Source organism: Chlamydotis macqueenii, chromosome 2 (assembly GCF_036417535.1).
Source record: "Chlamydotis macqueenii isolate bChlMac1 chromosome 2, bChlMac1.mat, whole genome shotgun sequence".
Lineage (NCBI taxonomy): Eukaryota > Metazoa > Chordata > Aves > Otidiformes > Otididae > Chlamydotis > Chlamydotis macqueenii.
In genome coordinates this window covers 87,491,083-87,513,450 of record NC_141557.1, presented here as the reverse complement: position 1 = coordinate 87,513,450, position 22,368 = coordinate 87,491,083, and positions in this window count along the sequence as shown.

Genomic DNA, 22,368 nt, shown 5'->3' with positions numbered 1-22,368 from the left:
AAAAAATCCTTGTGTTTTTCCTCCAACTAGTTCTTTTAAATTCAGTTGATATTTGCACTAAATGACTGATAGGCATTATGACCTGAAAGTTTTTTTTTAGTACTTAGAATCATAGAATCACAGAATGGTTAGAGTTGGAAGGGACCTTCAAAGGTCATCTAGTCCAACCCCCCTGCAAGGAGCAGGGACATCCCCAACTAGATCAGGTTGCTCAGAGCCTCATCCAGCCTGGCCTTGAACGTTTTCAGGGATGGGGCTTCCACCACCTCTCTGGGCAACCTGTTCCAGTGTTCTACAACTCGCATTGTAAAAAATTTTTTCCTAATATCCAATCTAAATCTACCTCCCTCTATTTTAAAACCATTACCTCTTGTCCTATCACAACAGGCCCTACTGAACAGCCTCTCCCCATCTTTCTTGTAGGCCCCCTTGAGGTACTGGAAGACCGCTATCAGGTCTCCCGGGAGCCTCCTCTTCTTCAGGCTGAACAGCCCCAACTCTCTCAGCCTGTCCTCATAGGAAAGGTGCTCCAGCCCTTTTATCATCTTCGTGGCCCTCCTCTGGACCTTCTCCAACTGGTCCATGTCCTTCTTGTGTTGGGGGCTCCAGAACTGGACACAGTACTCCAGGTGGGGTCTCACCAGGGCAGAGTAGAGGGGGAGAATCGCCTCCCTCAATCTGCTGGCCACGCTCCCCTTGATGCAACCCAGGATGCGGTTGGCCTTCTGGGCCGCAAGAGCACATTGCTAGCTCATGTTAAGCTTCTCATCCACCAGCACTCCCAAGTCCTTCTCCTCAGTGCTACTCTCAATCCATTCTGTGCCCAGCCTGTATTTGTGCCTGGGATTGCCATGACCCAGGTGCAGGACCTTGCACTTGGCCTGGTTGAACTTGATGAGGTTGGCACGGGCCCACCTCTCCAGCCTGTCAAGGTGGCATCTCTCCCTTCCAGCGTGTCGACGGCACCACACAGCTTGGTGTCGTCAGTGAACTTGGTGAGGGTGCACTCTATCCCCCTGTCCATGTCGCCAACAAAGATGTTGAACAGGGCTGGGCCCAACACGGACCCCTGAGGGACACCACTCATGACCAGTCTCCACATGGACATTGAGCCATTGACCACCACTCTCTGAGTTCAGCCATCCAGCCAATTCCTTATCCACTGAGTGGTCCGTCCATCAAACCCATGGCTCTCTAGTTAGACTTCTCTAAAAGGATTCAGTTGTGGCAAATATATTTACGTTATTTGGGTCATTATTACCCAAATCAGGAAAACTAGTCCTGAATTACATCCTTGTTAGAAGAGGCCTTCAGTTACTGTCTTTTTGAGTGGTTTGGTTTCCAACATTAGGGTTAGAGTTCCTTGATAGGGTTAATTCTGAGAACCTTATACTACTGTGTAAGCAGAACTGTACTTTATTGTTGCACCCAAGCTGTTTCTGCTTAGTAAATGAAACAATAATTGAAGCTTCAGGTTTTCAAACCACATATCCCATTGAAATATCAGGGGAAGGGGTTGTTGATCATTTTCATGGTCTTTATTATGCGTCAATTCTATATACTCAGTCAGCGTAAAGGCTGGGAATGAAATTCTCTGTGCTGATGTTGTGCCTGAGGCTGAAGTGAAGACTTGTTTTCATTCTGGAAATGAATCAAGCAAGTAAGTCCTGACAATGAGATTATGAGAAACCCTATACTAATATTGGATCTAAATAATATATTAGTTACCTTTTCTTTGCTTTATCAGTGTTGCTTTGCTCTGATATTGGCACTTGAAATGTCCTAAAAGGTGACCATTGCGATGGATATATTTTTTGATGACCCAGTGAAAAACTGCCAAAACTTAATTTTGAAAATAATCCCTGTTCATGCACACTCCATTGATATTACATAGAGTACAGTAAGCAAAATTTCTGCTTTTCTTCCAGGCAATATGCTTTAATCCCTCACAGGTCTTTATTCTGACTCCATGTTTTATATGTGCTAAGCAATGGAATAGTGCTCTCAAGGATCTACTATCACTAACACAAATGGTAGTAATTATAAGGATTCTATTGGTACTAATCATACTGATCATCAAGGTAGATGTCAGTATGAAAGAATTACTGTGTTTTCATTGTTCTTTTAAAGATTTGGGAAATCACGCTCAATATTTAAAGAAAATGAAGGCTTCAAAGCTGAGCACCAAAACCAGAAAGTGTCAACATGTCAGGGCTCTGTCTGCACAAATGGACCTTAATTACCCTGACCAGCTTCACTTGGAATATCTATGCACACATACTCTGCCTCTCAGTTCGTTTAAGTTCAGACCTGAGCCTTGGTTTCTTGCCTAAACTATGCCATAAGTGTACTTGCCTCCAGCCCTCCCCAGGCCTTGTTTCCTGGTGGACATTGCAAACACTTCAGAGGTAGCTTGTCTTTAGTTCTGTCTCCTTCACAGACCTTGGTCCTATCTTATAGCCTTGCCTCCACTCTTGTTTCCAGCCTTGTCTCCTGCTGTCCATGTGGTCACCCTTGTTTTCAAGCTTAGCCCCACTCATGCAACAACCCTGTCCTTGCTGCTCCCTGAAACAAAATCAGAGATTCCCTGTACCTTTTAGATATTACGTCTTTGCCAAGTATGGTTACACATAGTTTTTCACAGGAGCTTTACTTTATTTGAATCACGTCTTAGAACTGCTCTGAAGATTTATCCAAATCCAAATGTCCTTTCTTATGCAATCTGTTTTCCTGCCCTTTCCTTCTTTTCCCTCTTCTGTCCTGCTGCTTTCCCAGTTAACTCTAGTCCTAATCTGCCTCCAGACAGTCTTGGTCTCTCTCAGTCTCTTCACATCAAAGAATCATTGAGGTTGGAATGGACCTCTGAAGATGTCTAGTCTAGCCTTCATTGTTCTCTGGCCTTGCACAGTCACATTTTGAATATGTCTGACATCCAACACCAGAGAGGTTGACCAGTCTGCCAGTAAAAAAAAAATTAAGAATTCTGAGGTTTAAATGGAATTTGCTGTATTTCAAATTGTGCCCATTTCCTCTTGCTCTTTAACTGGAACCACTGAGAAGAGTTTGGGTCCATCTTCTTTAGTCTCTCCTACAGATACTCATATGCACTAAAAAGATTACCCAAGCCTTTGCTTCTTAAATCTTGGGTTTTCTTGAAGTATATGACATTGTAATCTTTTAGAGATAAAAGTATTTCTTCCTTCTATCTTGTTCTGTACCAATTATCTTTTATTCTAAAATTTCCAAGGAAAAATTGCCCTGCAATAAATTCCTGGACATTCTGTTATAGCCCAAAGAGTTCAAACTCAAAAAAGACCAGAGAACACACACTGACAATGGGAACTAAGGCATATTGCTACTGCTTGAGTATTCACTCAAAGTATCACCCTGAGATTAACTACAGAACATGAATATACACAGAAAAATGTACTTCCTCTGGCAGATGAAGATTTGCAATAAAGCAGTGTTTTCTTGCATTAGCTTTCCTGCATATCCATTTACTTTCCCAGTTTTTTTCCTATTTTCATTGTCTTTTTCCTTTTTTTTTGACCTGTGCTGCTTTTTGAACATTGCTTTTTCTCCCTTTTTCCTGCTATTTTCCCATATCCTTTCCTGAGTTTATACTTCCTTTTACCTCCCGCTTTTTTTTTTTTTTCCTTTTGTGAGTGTAACAGGGTTGAGGTCAGCGTCTGGGTGCTAAAAGGCAGACATTTTGAAGTACCAATTTAAAACATGTCAGCTGAGAGCTAGAAAATTGTGAATCACCTTTTGAAAGTGCGAAATACATAATTTGGGATCTATTGCAATTTAGCATGGTCCTTGCTTATATTCCTTCAGCACTGCCTGAGGGGGTTGTTGACCCTTTATAAAAAAGCTTTCTAATGCAGCATAAAGTCCAATGATCTGACAGATGCCTGCAGAAAAATGAGTAGCACATTTCTGAGTTCAGTTAGAGCTCTAGTTTGAAGGACTAAAAATGACAGCTGAGGATAGGAAGCAATTAGGTGGTATATTCTGAGAATCTGAGATGAAGAAAACTACTATTTTGGGAAGACTGTTCAGCTTCTGAATTCCTTTTCTAACTAGATTCCTTTATGGGCTGATACATCAGCCTGGAGATTATTTCACAGAGTTAAAGAAACTCAAGGGTGATCTGGAGGTCATCTTGTACAGCCTCTCACTCAGAGTGGATCTGCCGCCTTCTCAGTTATCCTTTTAAATCCATGATGCAATGGGATGACAAAAAGTTCAGAGTTAATATTTTACTTTTTCTCAGGAAAACTTTTGTCATGAGAAAGAAAACTGCTTATAAAGTCACCTCATAATGGCTTCCTCAGCTCTTGAATCTTGCCAGGAGTACAGATGACAAAGGACAAGGAAAGTTTCTAAATAGCTTTTCAACTACTTTTATTAGTTTAAGACAAGCAGAGCTGTTTTTCCCAAAGCAGGGTAAACTGGAATAAAAGGTGTTGTGTTCAATGTATCGTAAAATTAGAGGATGCATTCCCCATAGTGTGTTGTTGCCGAACTGTGATGGACTCAGCAGTCATGGGGAGAGGTCTTTGCATTGTAAATGAGAAGGAACAGTTTAATTGACTATGTTGCTACAGCTAACCAGGCTTGGCAGACGTCTATGGGTATCTGTCCAGCTTCATGCTAGAGACCTATGACTTGTATAGGGGGCTTCCTAACTCACCCTGCTTTTTTGTTTCACTTGTGCTTTCAGAATTTGCTAAGGGAACAGAATATGTACTGATGTTCAGGTGTAAAAACACTGAAATACTACTTGGATGTTCAGCAAGAGTCTCTTACAAGCAGATCTGTTTCAATACATCAAAACTTGGCAAAATGAACTTACGGCTCCAGACTCACTGCACAGGAACTGGATTGATGATCTTAGTGCACAAGTTCTGTCCTTTGCCAGCGTCTCTTATAATTCCTTTGCTTTAGAAGGCCTTCATATTATGGAGTAGGTCAAAGGAAGTCATGTAGCTTGCTGTCTTTACCCACATCTCCCATGTGACAGTGGAGACCAATTTATTATTTCTCTAGGATTCTCATAAGGACTAAATGCAGACTCCCAAGATTATAGTCTCCACATAGCTGCTTCTAAACTTCTAATAAGACTTTTAGGGTTTGGATAAGAGAAGGAAAAAGTGATCTACTCTAGCTACAGAAGAAGGCAAATCTCCAGTGATAAGGCTGTAATAGTATGCCAGTGAAGAAATAAGAGGTTAAATACAGTAGATAATGTACTCAAACCTGTGTTGCAACCAGAGCAGTATTCTGCCTCAAACAGTGGTAGTAGGGGATATGGTTTAAAAGTAAAATATTTTAAGCAGTGAAGTTACCTGGTTTTTATGGTAATTTTAGATAAATCTTACTACAGGAACATATGTTGTTATCAATTTCTAGCATGTAACTGGGAAAAATTAAAGCAGATTTGAGGAAGGGGGATTTGATTCAGTAGAATCAGCAATACAAAATTAGTGTTTGAAGGAATCATGAGTGAGATAAAGTAGAAATGTGGGAAAAATTAATATTCTTGATGAGAAAAACTATAACTCTTTGGAGTAAATTATGCACCGAGTGTCATCTCATAAGGTGTAATCATGCACTGATGTATGTCATTTTTTTCAAGATTTTTTGTTAGCTGATATGTCTGTGAAGACTGTGCTCCTACTTCATACTTACCACAGATTCACCTGGAGAATTAACTATTTACTACATATGCAAAGTTTTGAAAATGAAACAGCATGAAGTATTTGCAAAGAGTATTTCCTGGGGTTTTTTTTCACTGTATTCTTTTCACGTTACTTTAAAGATTGCACATGGACACACATGGATATGCAATCTACTGCTTTTCTGTTGGAAAGTGTAAAAAATATTCATGCTTACATACTGGCTTTTTTGTTTTCCCCTAGGTGGAAGAACATGGGGGCACTGAGGTCTCATTCTCTAGAGCTGCTCTGTTTCTCAAAATGTATGAGGTAACCAGATTACGGGTTATTTGATCGCTTGGGTAGCCTGTTTCAGTGGCAGTGCAAAGGTAATCAGAAATTACTTTAAAACAACTTTCTTTAAGAATATCTATATATATCTTTAAAATATTCCTAGTCCTAGGTCCTTGATGAAGAGAAGGCATGAGAGACAAGATTATAATATGAACATACTCCTCATTTGCACAACCTGTGGCTAATTTGGGAGTTCAGGGACTACTTGAGCAGAATGAAAATATCTCTCAGAAAACAGGGATGTGGAGTTCCCACACCTTCTTCTTACTGCACAGCGCAAAGAGCTGTTATGGACAAGTTCCAACCTGCTGAAGGAATGGAGATGTAGTGTCATAATGAACACCACAAAAAAGGCTTTGTGTCACATCCCATGCCCAGTCAACCCAAAGCACAGCCGTGTGCTTATCCTTCAAATGCACAGTTTATTACTTGAGGCTGCAAGGTGAAGAAAGAGCCAAGAGGAGCTCTTGGGAACTTTTAGTTCAGAAGTTGCACCAACAGGCAGCACTGCCTTTTCCCACCATATGCTTCACTTCCTTCCAGAAGCATTCAGTTGCAAGAACAGGCTTAAAATAATGTCCAGTGTGTCCATGCTTCGTAATGAAATGTTAGCCACTAGATGTTGCTCACACATAGTTACTCATTCTCCTGCTTCCCACTTTCTTGCATTCTTTTGCTCAGGATGACATTAACTTTCATAGAGTTCTCTATTTCACAAGACTTTAGATTCCTGAATGTAAAGAAATATCAGCAAGAGAAGAAAGCTTCTTTTAAAAATTTCATCTGTCATAATAGAAATGACTCAGTTATAACTCCTTCGAAAATCCTGTGCACACAGAGAATACTTGACCCTAGTGACTGGATTTATTTTACACTTGGACAGTCATGCTTAATTTGTCACTCTCATTAGCTAGATAAAATGTTTCTTGTCCTTCTTTGTTTTTGTCTTTCATTTAAAAAAAAAAAAAGTGCTTTTCAGCAAGTAGAGAAACTAATTAGGTGAACATTTTGACTTCTGAAAGTGAATAAATAGCAAACAATTTATATATGGAGTGTTTAAAAGAGTACCAGGAACTTCTTCCTTTTTTTATATTTTTTCCCCCTTTTTTTTTCCACTTTACATACTTCCTTATTTTAATTCTCTATCACAAGTTACATATAACAACAATCACTTTTCTCATGAAAATGCAACTATAAACATAGAGTCATAGAATGGTTAGGGTTGGAAGGGACCTTTGAAGGTCATTTAGTCCAACCCCCCTGCAAGGAGCAGGGACATCTCCAACCAGATCAGGTTGCTCAGAGCCTCACCCAGCCTGGCCTTGAATGTTTCCAGGGATAAGGCATCCACCACCTCTCTGAGCAACCTGTTCCAGTGTTTCATTGTAAAAAATCATCTTGTAAAAAATAACTGTAAAAAATATCTTGAAATAATAGCGAGGAGGGCACAAATGTTTAGCTTTTGGATTTATTCATTCTGTTGCCATCTTTTGCTACATCTTGTCTCTGAAAATGTAACACTTTAATATTTAGGAAAAAGAATTATAACAGTTAAACAGGTATTGTGCTTGTTGTCATTGTACTTACATTACAACCAAATTTTTAGTGGAATCCATTCAACTTATCAATCAATGTGTAGCGAATGTTACTGGAGCATAAGTATGTAGATTTTCTACCAATTAATTCTGATTTTTGAACAAATTGTGTTCAACTACTGTCCTCGTGATGGTGTTGCATTGACCATAGACATAAGTTGGACTTAACTAGCTAGTGTTTTCTAGCCACCAATGACAGAATTTCAGTAAGTGTGGTTAGTCTCTATTCTTGTGTGAATATGAGTATCTGTTGTCAAATGATCGGAAAGGTGAGCTACACAAGCTAGTAGAGCAGAAGACTTCAAGATATAGAACTTCATGCTATATGGGACTAAACATTTACTTAAAATTACATATATATATATATATATAGACACACTTATATTTATCTATTTATCTAGATACATAAATGTATAGTGCCTCATAGAATTAGGGATTTAGACAGTTGTCTAGCTACAAATTGTTTAACTATTTTCCTAGTAGTGTTAATATTGATACAAAAAAAAAAAAGCCTAGAGCCTATACAAATACAGAACAATCAACTGTAAATGTTTTCCTGGTTGCACAAAGCAATGGGTAAGAACAACTGTCTCAGCCTGAGTCTCTCAGACAAGACTGCAGTTAAAGTAATTGCATGGAGGGAAAGAGCTCAGAGACAATTGTTATTGACTTGGCTAAATAATCTTTTTCTCCATTCTTTCAAGCTTGATTGCTGAGCAAAGCTTCTTCATATACACTAAGACACAGAGAAAGTAGGAAAATAGAGAAACTCAGATTGGTCTACGTAAATTAAGAACAAATGGTAACAATGGGATCAAACCTCCTTGTGTTAACTGTAATTGCCATCTTGCTGCACAGATCGGTGTTTGAGAGAGATGACACTGAATCACTCACAGATTCTCAACAGGAAGGTGTGACTTCAGATGAAGTTGATCCCAGCCAACAAGCACTGCCAGATTTGGTACTGCTAGCTGACATAGCATTAACTTTGCCTCTGTGTCTGTATTTGGAAGGTAACAGACCACAGGAATTTACTCGTTCATGGCTGACACAGAGAGATGGAGAGTGAGTAAAGACAAGTTGAGTTATATGACTGAAGCAAGGAGAAATACCCTGTCAGAAACAGATGGGGTTGATTCTCATGGAGGAAGTGATGCATATTACCAGTCAAAGTAGGCAAGAGAAAGACATGCAGAAGATAAAAACTCCTGTTTGTCTTACTGCAGAATATTTTACAGATCATAGAGCTAAGACAAGGTGCACTTTATGTTCTGGTTGGTCTGGGTTGTGAAATAAAGTCTGAATGTGACTGATTGATTGCAGAAAGTAAAGACCAATTTAAAAAGTATATACAGTGCAACTAGTGCCCACTGATATAGATGTCAGATTACGAGAAAAGGAAGCACTTGATATAATCTTGAAATATATATTTGCCCAATAAAAAGGGTAGATAACTTCAGAATTGCAAATGCTTAGAAACACATTTGTAAGAGGAGATCACTATACAGGAGCTTGTACAAGAAAGGAAAAGAGACTGCAGCTAGAGAAAGCTCTGATAAGAGGATAACCCCCAGTCTCCTCAGTGCAACTGAAATTCTTTGCATGCACTGAAAAAAAGATCTGTAGTCACTGAAGCAATTGATCACAAAGGTATAAGAAAACATTTTAATATTCTTTTTTTTTAAGCTGCATATACTACAGCAGAAATAAAATAAAAATGCTATGTATGGAGGAACTACTCTGTAAAAGCAATATCATTTCAACAGCTGAAAACTGGGTTTATTTAGAGCTAACTATTTTGTATATACTTTTTTACAGTGAAAAAGCAAAAAGTGAAATCAGACTAGGATGAATTAGGAAGCTTCCCAGGGTAATGAAGAGTAGCACACAGTCTGTTTGAATGGGAGAAATATTTGATCAGTGCATGTTCCTCATCCTGCTGTGCAAAACAGAGGTAAAAGTCCTGATAGCAAAATGGCACACTATGTAATACGAGTAACAGAAACTTAATAGAACAGGCAATAAATGCAAACTACCACTGACTTTTGGGACACCTAAAATGCAACCAAGGTCTGGGCCAGTCTGCCATTTAACAGCTGTGAGAATTATTTTCCTGCAATGGCCAAAATTTTTCTAACATTTATAACCTGATAAAATTTTTTCTCTTTTAAATATATGTCAGTGGGAAAGATTTGACTACAGGACTGGTACAGGACATGGGCAATAAGCTAATTTAGAAATAGAATCTCTCTGGTGTGTTTTGAAAGGAAAGCTGAAGTAAAGTGCTGAGGAGCTAAAACACATAGAGGCTTTGTTTCTGATTGGATGCAATAATAACTACCAGGTATAGATTTTTTTTCATCCCATGTGCCCTTGTTCACACTTACTCCAAACAGTATAATGGCTGTGAACAGTATAATACTGCTTGTCATGCAGGTGGTCAAGAGGTAAGTAGTGATCTTTAAGTATGTAAGGGCTGATGTTGCCCTCTATTTAAAGATATTCTGCTGGAAGTTACACATGAATTGTTCCTGTGCACCAGAGTCCATACTGCTCTCTGTAGATGGAGGATTGTATGCTCCAGCTCATGGTATAATAGTAAAAGCTCTGGAGTATTGACACTGGGTGAGGTTGAAACCATCAGCTCTCTGTCTGCTGCCAGCACTGGTCATATTTGAAGATGCCTTGACTGAACAAAACTTCTGACTGAAGAGGAGACACCCCTCTGGAATGAAAGTGGCTGTCTAACAGGGAAAAGATAAGGGATTTTTGTGCCTCTTAGTGGAAAACGGATGCTGGTTCTGCTGGGATTTGTAGCAGAAGTTACTTCATATCTCAGCCTTCTCCTCTTACTGTCTAAATAATTTCAGGTTCATTGAAGCCAGAAGAAGAAGGGCACAACCTTCCACTTCCTCTGGGCACATTTTAAATAAGTTCAGAGTGAGACAAAACCTTGGAGCTTTATGGGCAGCTCTCCCTCTTTCCTGTGCCCCATCTGCTTGGGGAAACATGAAAAAGCAAAATTCTGGCTTGGAAAAGCAAGCACAGGTAAAGCAGGCAGAAGAAAGGTAATAGTGTATTTGGTGGTTTGCTTGCACATGTGTAGAGAGCTGGACCATGCCACACTGAAAACAAAGAATCAGCCTGCGTTGGTCTTGGTCACTGACACCTGCTTGCTAAGTTGTGTTGAAGAATCAGTCTCCCCCTCATATTCCAAATGCCACACTGCTCCTGCAGATGCATCTGCAGGTCTGAGCAGATCTGCTAGTCAACAAGGGTCTCTTTAAGCAGCATATATCTTCCTCCTACACATGTGTGTAAAGGCTAGTTCTGCCCCTTCTCGGATGCTCTCAGCAGAACTGTTCTGCTCCCTCAGCTGAACAGAAGAGACCTCTGATCTTTCTCAGGATGCAGAGCTGTAATTATGAAACTGTAAACTAGATGTGAGGCTTAATTATAATGTCAAATAGATTGGATTTTAATCAGCTCTCCGGATTTATAGTTAGGAAGGATTTATCAGGGCAATGACCTAATTTTAAGAGTACAGATTCCATCTGAACGGTCTGAAAACAATTTGGTTCAGTGCCTGTAGAAGGGAGACAAATAAATGCAAACCATTGCTTTTTAATGAGTAATATTTCAATCATTGCACAGGCTTTAGGAAACAAATTTATCTCTGATGTAACATCAAAGAGAATTGATATACAGTGGTGATGATTCTGGTCATGGGCCTGTCACAGCAGCAGAAGCACAGCAGAGGAAATGCTACAAGAACTGTTGCCACAAGACATGAGAGGACATCACAGCCTGTAGAAGTGTATGTTTGAGCAAAAGTTATTTCAAGTGCTCAGTGTGAGAGGCAGAAGACTTACGGGAGTATGGTTCCAGCTCAGTAGCAGCTGGACCCATTAGCCAGGTTTTTGTCAGACTTGGTGGGAGATGGGAGCCAGAAGGAAGCCTTTCTCTGAGAGGTAAGACCTCACTTCCATACCAAAGTTCCATAGTTCCTGCTGCGACGAGACTTCAGTAATACCTCTAAACTAGGATCTGTCACACTGGTGAGATGTTTCCATGCAGGTCAGGCAGGGGGCTATCAGGAGAGGGGGCTGCTGGTAGTAGGTACACAGGCACTGCACTGGTGCCAGGTGGTGGTCTCGGGCTGTGGCGGGGGCTTCCCTATACCCCAGAATGGCAGCAGGCTGGGCAGGATCCCTCCTCTACAGCTGCAGTATTTCTTGTGTTGTGCTGAGCTCAGTATCCAGAGGGACCAGCCATCTGGGAATCCTTGTCTGCCCAAAGCTGTTCAGCAATATCCCTTCTGGTCCTCCTCAGGCTTCTCAACATTCCAGTTCTCAGTGATCACTTGAAGTATTCTAGATGGAGCCAGCACTCTCAAAAATGTCCATTTGATTTTGCCCAGTGTCGTGGTTTTGTTTAGTGAGGGGGGGGCTAAGGTGGTAGCTTCTGTAGGAAACTGCGAGAAGTCGCTCCCCTTTGTTCAGTGGACTCAGACGGGCCTAGGGCAGACCTGCTGCTGGCCAAGGCCGAGCCGATTGGTAGCAGAATGTCCCGTGATAACGCCTCTGCGATAACGTATTTAAGAAGGGGAAAACAGAAAAAAAAAAAAAGAGAAGAGAAGATGTGAAGAAGCTGAGCGGGGGCAGAGGCACAGAGGGGGGAGGCGCAGGCTTCATGGGCCTTGCAGGCCTCACCCTCTGGCCTCTTGCCAGGCAGCTGACTGGGTCCGACTCGGTCCAGTCCGGCTGCAAGAAGTGGAAAGGAGATGAGAAGTGACTTATTCACATATAAGATGTAAAAAAAAGATCCTGAGAGATATCTACCAGCCTGTTGTGAGGAACGGCTGCAGACGCTGAGGTCAGTTCAGAAGGAGGGGGAGGAGTAATGCGGCTCCTGGCCAAGATTCCCCTGCAGCCTGTGGTGACGACCATGGTGGAGCAGATTGTCCCCCTGCAGCCCATGGAGGTCCATGGAGGAGCAGAGATCCACTTGGAGCCCGTGAAGGACCCCACACCAGGGGAGGTGGATGCCTGAAGGCAGCTGTGGCCCGTGGAGGGCCTGCTGGGACAGCTGTTCTAGAGGGACTGCACCTCGTGGAAGAGATGACCCATGCCGGAGCAGTTCCACGAAGGACTGTGGCCCGTGGAAGGGACCCCACAATAAGTAGGGGAGGAATGTGAGGAGTTCTTCCCCCAACCATGAAGCAGCGGTGTGAAACAACGTATGATGAACTGACCGCAAGCCCCATTCCCTCTTCCCCCCTGTGCCGCTCAGGAGGGGAAGGTAGTAGAGATAATGTTAAGCTTGGGAAGAGGGAGGGGTGGAGGGAGGTTATCTTGTTCTCTGTCTCATTATCCTGCTGTTTGTAGTAATAAATGAATAGTTTTCCCCAAGTCGAGTCTGTTTTGCCCGTGACGGTAACTTTAAGGATTTCTCCCTGTCCTTATCTCAAACCTCGAGCCGTTTTTCCTTATATTTTCTCTCCCTGTTCTCTCGGAGGGTGGGGGGAGTGAGAGAGAGACTGCGTAGTCTGGTCCTGATCAGGGCTGAACTACGATACCCAGGATGTTTTAAAGTGGTAGTCAGGCTTACAATAACCTACCACCATGCTTTTAGGAATCATCCCAAAAAAGTGAATAGCACAGATGGAAAAAATCTGGTCCCCACAAGTACTTTCAAAGTAGAGCAATGCTGTAAACTCATCTTCAGAAGTCAGAAATGCTGAAATTAAGAAGTGTGTAACTGTGCAAAAGCACACACTGATATAAAAAATCCAGAAAGGCACCGGATTAACACTGGGCTACTTGCAATGTGAAAGAATACCAAAAGCATTCCAGAGTAGTCTCATTGAATGTTAATTCTGGGGATTAGTGTCAGACTCTGTCAGCAGGTCTGTTGCAGGGCTATTTTCTTTTCTTCTTTTTGGTAGAGTTTTATGGAGGATATTAGCATTGGGGTTTTGCAGGCTTCCTCTCCCTACTCCTACAAACTCTCCTAATTTCCAGTGGGATAGACAATATAGGACATCTGTGCCAGGCTGTCCGATTGACCAGAGTGGTGAATGCTTCTCCTTGGATAACTGTTTTACAGGAACTGGTGCAGTGCTCTCTTATTAGGGCTCATTTCTTTAAAACAGTTTACAGTGTTACCGATGTGAGATTCCTAACAGAAAAAAAAGAAGGGAAGGGAAAGGCAGGGCAGGGCAGGGGAAGGGAAGGCAAGGCAAGGCGAGACAAGGCAGCGAAAGACAACACAAGGCAAGGCAAAGAAAGGCAAGGCAAGACAGGGCAGTGCAAGATAGAAAAAGACATGGAGGTCAAGGCAAAGCAAGGCAAGGCAAGGCAAAGCACAGCAAGACAAAGGGCCTCCTAATAATTTTCGTATTTTTTTTGATGGTAAAATCATGATGTTGGATGGTGAGGGAAACAGTGTCAAGAGAAACCTATTTGAAACACAGAAACTCTGGGGATCAGGATACTTTTTATTATGTTTATGTTGTACTTAAAATGACTATGCTGAAATATGTGGTATTTAAGTAATAGATCTCCTACCAGTAATATTAACATTGCAAGTTTTTTTGTTGCAAATGTGAAAATACTTTTTAAAGCTTATTTTTCTGATCAGTTTTCAAAGTACAAATTATTCATAGCTTCTTCTCGTAGATGCAGTCAAAATTGTTTCTTATGTGTAACTTTCTATGCTAGGATACATGCAAGGGATCAGAGATTGTATACATTGTACCTGATAGCCATTACCAGTCCTAAACTCTCAAGCTTGCAGTGAGAGAAAAATTGTAAATTGAACTACTGTTCTTTGAAAGTTTAAAATCATAGGAAAGTGCAGAAAAACTATTAAAAATGCAATTAAAATGTGTGAACCATAAGGTGAAATATAACTGATAGTTTAGGAATACTAGTAAAAAAAGTATAATCGTTTGTGAATAAAGGATTAAGATTTTTATTTATTTATTTATTTCAGTTTTGTTCTAAGATTACAGTGAGTACCTATAGTTATTTTCAGTGTTTCAATTTGAATAGACACACTAAATTTTATATCTTTTATAATAGTATTGCACTAGAACACAACATTCCTGTTTGTGAACCTGGTATTCATTTGTTCCTAATTCTTAAGAAAATTCCCTTTAAATGATTTCCAGATGAGATTTTGGAATCATGTCTTCATGTGCCAAAATTGAACAAAACATAATTTTTACAATGTAAAAGCAAGCTTGAAAAGTACTCTTAAAAGTCACAGTACATTTTATATGATGTATGTCTTTTCATTAAGATCAATCACAGCATCTTTTTTTTTTTTCTGAATGAAACAGCCTAGTAATTTCTTTTAAAAACTAATCCTGAACAGAAGAATAAGGAATCACAAATGAAATGTGAAAATCACAGTCTTGCACTTAAAATCTCATTAATTACATTCTCTATCATTGCAAATTTTTGGCTTTCAATATAGCACAGATGAAAATATCAATATAAGATTATTCTATTGCATATATAAAGCCTGTATAAATATAAATTAAATAAGCCAATTTTTTTTTTTTTAGTTTAGATTTTCCGATAGAACAAATGCTTATCTTTTCACAAGCATAGGAGTGTAATCTTAATGTTTAAGATGTAACAAAACCTGTATCAATACAGCTGTTGTATGTCTGTACATCTTAAGCAGGACTGGTTTACAAATACCATGTGCAAATATTTAAAAAGAATTTTGGGTACAGATGTGCTTTGTATTGTTTTATTTATTGCTGAAAACTTGACAACAAAACATTAGAAAGCTAAACTCATGTTTTATCTGTGTGTTGCAGTAGCATAAGATCCAGAAACCCTAAATAGCTTTATGTCATATTAATAACAATTACATTAGCTGACTTCAGTAGCACTGAGATATAAAAAATATGTGATTCCACTAAAATTCTCCTCTCACAATTGGATTCTGATCAAATTACTCTGCAGGTAGCCCTGTACTTTAATTAAGAAACATTGCTGCCTTATGCTGCTATACTGAGAGTCTGATAGAAAGTAAGTTAAGCTCAACTGTTCAGAAAAAGGGAAATGGGAAAGGTCTTCTAAAAAATGGAACTGCCGACCATGTAAAAAGGCTGTCATGGACTGATCCATCTTTGGAGTGGCAGTTGAATAGACTAATGTGCCAGCACAAAGGCTAAAGGGAGAGGCTGCAATCTTAAGCAGAAAAGTCAAGAATCGCAATGCTTTACAGTAAAGAATGGAATTTTTTAATTGCATTTTTATTGTACTCCAGAAAGGTAAAAGGAAAAACAGAGGTAATTTTGGGTAGGGAAATTCTTTTGGATGGCAGACTGGCACTTTGAAATCAGTAATTGAAAAATATACACTATACATTGCATGTGTTAGGGAAAAAGTAATTAACAGTTCCACGAATTTGACATTTATGCCTAAAACATCAAAAAGTTTCAAAATTACTGTCTTTGGGTTGTTGGCCCAGGCTGACAGGCTGGACCCACCCAGACACTTGCACACCTTCCCACCCCACATGCCCAGTGGGACAGGAAAGAAAAGAGGAGGCATAGGAGTGAGAAAACTCATGGGTTAAAATCAAGACAAGGAAAACACTCATGAGATGCCATAAAAACAGACTTGTTTTGGGTTGTGCTTGCAATACCCTCCCGCCTGCTTACCAACAGCTTACCAACTATGCCCCATACACTATCAAATGCCTTTCAGTTCTAAGCCTGTAAGACTGTGAATAGATTTCTTAGGGTAGATTCCTGTGAAATTTCAGCGTTTTAAGCAATAAAATAACTTAATTTTGACAGAAATAATGTTTTTATATAGCTAGAGGAACAGATGCAAAACCTGGGCTTCTGTTTTTTTAAATTTTCTTGTGCTAGTACATAAGCTATGCTAGATTGTACACATATGTACAAACAGATCCAATTGCTCTCTCTTAGCAACCAAAAATTAAGTAATTCTTTTTTTTTTGTACAAGCAGATATGGAAAGGAAAGCCTACTACATACAATTACAAGAACTTTAAAACCACCATGGAAAGGACATGAAAAATCTGGCACTGCTCCTGAGCCCTGTGACATTTTTGTAACTCAAACACTTCCATGTGCTTGCTTATAGAAGTTTCTTAGTTACTGAATTGTAAGCATTTACTTTTTTTGATCCTTTTTTTTTTTCTCTTAAGGACCTATTGTAGGATGTTAAATTTGTGTATTAAGATCAGGTGTTCCGATTACCGTGTTGACATCTAAAGGAAATCAAGATACAAACCTAAAGCACAGTGGACCCAGTTCTCCCCATGCACAAACTACAGCAGATAAGGAGAACAATAACCACAAAACACAGAACTCTCTGGGTGCAAATGAGTGTCTGGCAGGTATGTTGAGAGACTTCCTCGGATGTTTGTGGCTGAAACTGTCTTCTCCAGCAAACTTGCAAAAAGTCTGAAAGCCACTCATCTCTCTAACTTCACTAGCATACAACCAAGCTGATCATGATCTAATAATAAACAACAGCAGATGGTAAAGCTGTTTTCAACATCAGTACTGTGAACTATGACCTATTATCTCTTGTTCCCATTATGTTTTCACTGTCGTAGAGAACATGCTGGACCAAACACACTCACAACAATATTGTTCTTACACAGCAGTGAAGGCTGAAGCTCTGCAAGTCCATATTCAAGCTCTGGAATGCTCCAAATTCAGCTCTTCATGGGCAACACTGTTTGGCCTAAAGACCCTTTGGGGACTGTTGAACAAAATAACATCCAGATGGAGAGGAGTTGGCTTTAGAGACTGAACTTAGATATGAGGTACTACAAAAGCATGTTCCAGGCAGTGGAAGCCAAATGTGAAAGTAACACTAACATCTCCCATGGCAATTCATTGTGTTCCACTCTTACCTGATTTCTGTTCTACACTATGAAGAAAATCAACTGATGCCAGCTTTATTTATCCTTAGGGGCTGTTTTTCTTTCATGTACTATTGCATAGATAGGGGTGCTATACACATATCCCCTGCTATTCTAAAAAAGCAGTGAAATTAACAGAAAAAAAAATATTTGAAAAGCCATTTGGTGGATCTAATCAGAATTTCAGAGCTCCATCATCTTCAAAAATATAAAGAATCCTATCTTCAAGGAATCTTCAGATAGATATCTTCAGATATCTTCAAGGCACTTCAGATTCTGAATCTTGTAGGAATAAGCTGTGTTCATTACAAGCCAATATTATGGCTTTGAATGATTCATTCAAAGAAGACTCTTTGGATTAACAAATGTGTGTTCTGTAACTGGTTCTCATCAGTCACCACGGTACTGCACTTCCACAGTATACCAACACCGAAGACAAAAGATTAAAGAGAGGGATTACTCCTGGCTATGCATTTAGATACAGTCTGAGAGGTATTGATTTTTATTAAGTCAACAGAGACAATAATTTTCAGAGGTAGGCCAGTCACCAACACATCTCATTTAAGCAAATTCTACCATCTCACAATTTCGTATGGTTTTGGAAAAATGTCAGATGTCTCAGAGAGAAAACGGTCTGCCACCATTAAACTTGCTGTGCAAAATCATTTGCAGTACTTTGTTAATCTACCATTAATACAATCCTGTGTTTTCAAAAATCCATATGTCACATTTGCATTTGTCAAGATAAATACTAATAGCTTATTTTTCAGGTTTAGTAAACAAGTTCTGAACTTCCTTGTTCTGGTAAATGCCTGCTGCAGAAAAGAAAACTTAGTTTCATTCCATGCTTAATTTAAAGTGTTTTGTTGCAGTAGTGTATCAGCCTATGAATTGATTTAAGGCAATGTTTCAGATCAAATAGGAAAGATCATGAGACAAACACAGGGTAAAATCTGAGGGCAGGAAAAGAACTAGCACCTTTGTGACATAGATTACACTTTATTACCAATTATTTACATTATTGATTCTGCAGGAGAGACTTCCAGATCATTAAAGATGTTCATTAGTTCAATTTTGATGTGCTATTAAGCAGGGCATTAGAATTCCCAAATTGCTAAGAAAACTATTGAAAAGTCTTATCAAATCTCACGCTTTGGAAAATACGTTCAAAGGCTTCTGAATAACGATTACTTTGAGGTAGAAGTATATGTTTTAGTAAATTCACCTCAAACAATGTGCTCCACTGGACTGTGCAGGACTGTATGTGGGTGGTTTAAAAACTCTATACAAGGCCTTTTTTTCCAAAAACTAATGTAGTAAATGTATTAATGTCAGTGCTCTGTATACATTAATGTGACTTCTGCATCATGATAGTCCTAGATTCAGCAGAGTCTATTGACTTGTGTGGCATTATAGCAGGGTTATATTTCTCTGTTGTGCAGGCAGAAAGTGGAATACATCTGTCAAATTCTCCATCTCCTGCAGAGTTTCCTTTTGTATGGCTCACGGAGCTGTTGAAAACAGCATTCTCCTCCCACAGCCCAGAGCTGGGCAATATGAGCTGAAAAAATTTAGCTTTTATTTCTCAATAAGATTCAGCTAAGGTGAACAATGAAACTTTTTTCCCCCTTATTAGATTGTTCAAATTATGCTATTCAGTTCAAACACCTAGCTCTTAATCAAATATGCTACTCCATCTCTTATTTTTTGTATGCCCAGCTTCTGATACTCCTAGTATCTTCACATGCATATCACAACACGCACCACAATACTACAGTCCTCCTTACTTCATTTTTTTTTTCAGAGTTACACTGAATTTTACTGTGTATCTCAGCTTTAATGCTTCATACCTAAAAATATACTTCCTGAATTCATACTCCTCCTAATAAAAAGGCTGTTTTCTGTAATTAATGCAAATATTGGTGATTTTCAAACAGAGTGAAATTCACCACTACCAAATATCTTAAATAAAATTTAAAAAAAAAAAGTTTCTGTGATTTTATCACAATACTTATATCCATACAGTACAGGGTTCAGTAAAAAAAAAAAAAAAACAAAACCCTCAGCAAAGCTTTGCTTAAGTCACATAGTGTGTCTAATAGTTCTTCTAATAGCACATGCAATTTAATGTCGTGTACTTGCAACGTACAAAATTTGTCCCCATGCAGTTTATGCTGCATGTTTAATGCATGTCTACTCACCTTGTTTGTGAAAACAAGAACACTCACTTTCTGCAGTATTAAAAGTCTAATTTTATGTGCTGTTTTTAGTCTATTTTAGGTATTAATATAAAATCTAATACATTTTGCCAGAATCAGTTTGCCTACATAATGAACGAGTAATTCAGAAATTAACTTTACTATTTTATTGTTGTAACTGGATTTACATCTACCTATAGACTCATTATGTAGGGATCTGACTGCATTTTAAAAATTGTAATAAAAATTAACTACACTGAAGAAATAAAGTCAATCTATTTATACAGTAGGTATAAATTACATTACAACTTTAAGATAAGTAACTGAGAAGTGTTTTATGTAATATATATATCTACACATATAGAAATACCATGGGTGTACCTCTTGTGGTTTCATAGGTTTAAAACACATTTATTCATTGCTGAATGGAAAAACAGCAATGTAAGACTTCATTGTTTTTGATCCTTACTTGAATTTGCAGTTACTACACCAAAAGATCAGACTTTACTATTCTGTCTTTATCTTCAGATTAGGTTTAATTGGAAGTGCTTTGTATGGATCCTTCAGGGATCTCTATGAAAGAATTATTGTGAAAATATAATAAAAATGTCCAAATTTAATAAATTGTCTGAAAGATTTCAAAGTGGTCATAGTGACTTAGTAGATTTTGATTAATTGAATGTGAACTCCTGAATATCAACAGATTGAATGCAAATAGACTCTATTACTCTAAATTCAATAACTGAGAATTTGGCCAATGATACAACAATGACTATCTGCATAAGAAAAAATATAAAAACTGTATCTCTCTTTGAAACAGTGTCATATGGTGAAATATTTGGGGTGAAGAAAAAACAGAAACAAAAAAAAAAAGTTCCCTGTCTTTGAAATCGCATGAAGCCTCTGGAAACCATGCAGTAGTCTAGTAGAGCTGAGGGGCTAGGAGGGAGAGAAAAGAAAAAGGACAAATTAAGCTGAAAAGTCCAAGTTATTTCCCTTTCAATTTAAATAGCAGCAGAAAGCAGAATCTCTTAGACCACCCTATACTCAGCCACCCAGGAATTATTCCAGTAAGAGCTGAAAAATGACTTGCACATTGCTGTAGTTGAAGGCAGGGGAGTGTCTGAGGAAGAAGGACTCTCTTTCTGCACAAACCTCTTGAGAATGGGGGCTGAGGTAATTATGTATGTAAATCTATATTTTGGCATAGAACCTGCAAAGAAAAGAGGCAGTAAAGTTGTGTTCAGCAGTTCCATCAGCTAAGCAAGCAACACCCAAAGAATCTGTTTTATATTTATGAGAATGCCACATCCTTAGAATCATAAACTTTGTTTCCTACAAAGCAACCAAACTTCCCTCACTTTGAAATGTCAAAGTAGACATGCAAGAAATTATATTTCATATATATGTATAACATAATGTTGTAGTCCAGGTATGAAATTCTGTCGTTAAATATCTTATGTAATCTAATCTCATTAGGTCCTTACAAGATTATTAGACAAAGTTTGAGAACATTTATGGATTACATGCAGCTAGTATTTGAGATTTAATATATTACAATTTAATATTAAACCATTGACTTCTTACTGTATTTGTGCATGCACAGTATTGTTTATTAATTCTGTACTGCAGCTGATCATACCAACAAATAATGCAGCTGATGTCAAAGAGTATTCCATACTTTATTTGTCTACAGGAAAATGAGAATTTTTAAGTCTATCACACACTGTCTTCTTTTAGAAAAAAAAAAAAAGTATTTCTGTAGCCTGTTTATTTCAGTTCAACACAAGTAACAAAGACGTCATTTCCAGGGAAGACTGAACACCAAATGTTGGTACAGGAAAGTGATATAAGTCAGTTGTTCCCTGATCTCTAAAATGGATGAAAATGTTTGAACTTCCAGGTCAGATTCATCCAGAGATGGCAACGTTATATAATGTAGCAGAAAGGGGAGTCCTGTTTCAGTGTATGAAAGGAGTTGGGTGCCTTTCCTGTATATTCAAATTTGCATATCTGTGGAATCTCATGTTTTGACTTTCTAAAAAACTTTGGAGGTGCTTTTTTTATATTGTCTTTTTAGATCGTGACAACAGTGTAATGCAAATGCTAAAAGTTTAATAACTCTGTTGATATTAAACATCTTAGGATGGGAGATTGACTCTTCATGTGATAGGAAGCCATTGCAATGAAGAACAGGGATGAAGGATTGTGGATTAAATAATTCTTCATCTTCCTAATCATTGTTCCTTCCTGAAAAATGGCCAGGTTGCACCACTGTGCAATACACACTATCTGAATGGCAAAAGATTACATAGCTTCCTAGTACAGTACAAGGCCTAATTTTTAGTCATCATTTTAGTATAAGCATACTGTAATAAGAAGACAAAAAGTCCTCTGCACTTAAACATAATGCAACATTTATTCTTTATTACCCTTGGTCATGAGTATTTGTGTGCATATATATTAGTGAAATTAGTATTTAGTCTGTGTACAGAATTAGCTGACAAACTCACAACTGCTTCAATTTATTTGTCATATTAGAGTCAACACTCCTTTTCAGATGTTGTCATAATACTTTTCCAGTGTCACAGATGTTAAAGAGAATTTCAATAATTCACAACAATCATTTAGATTG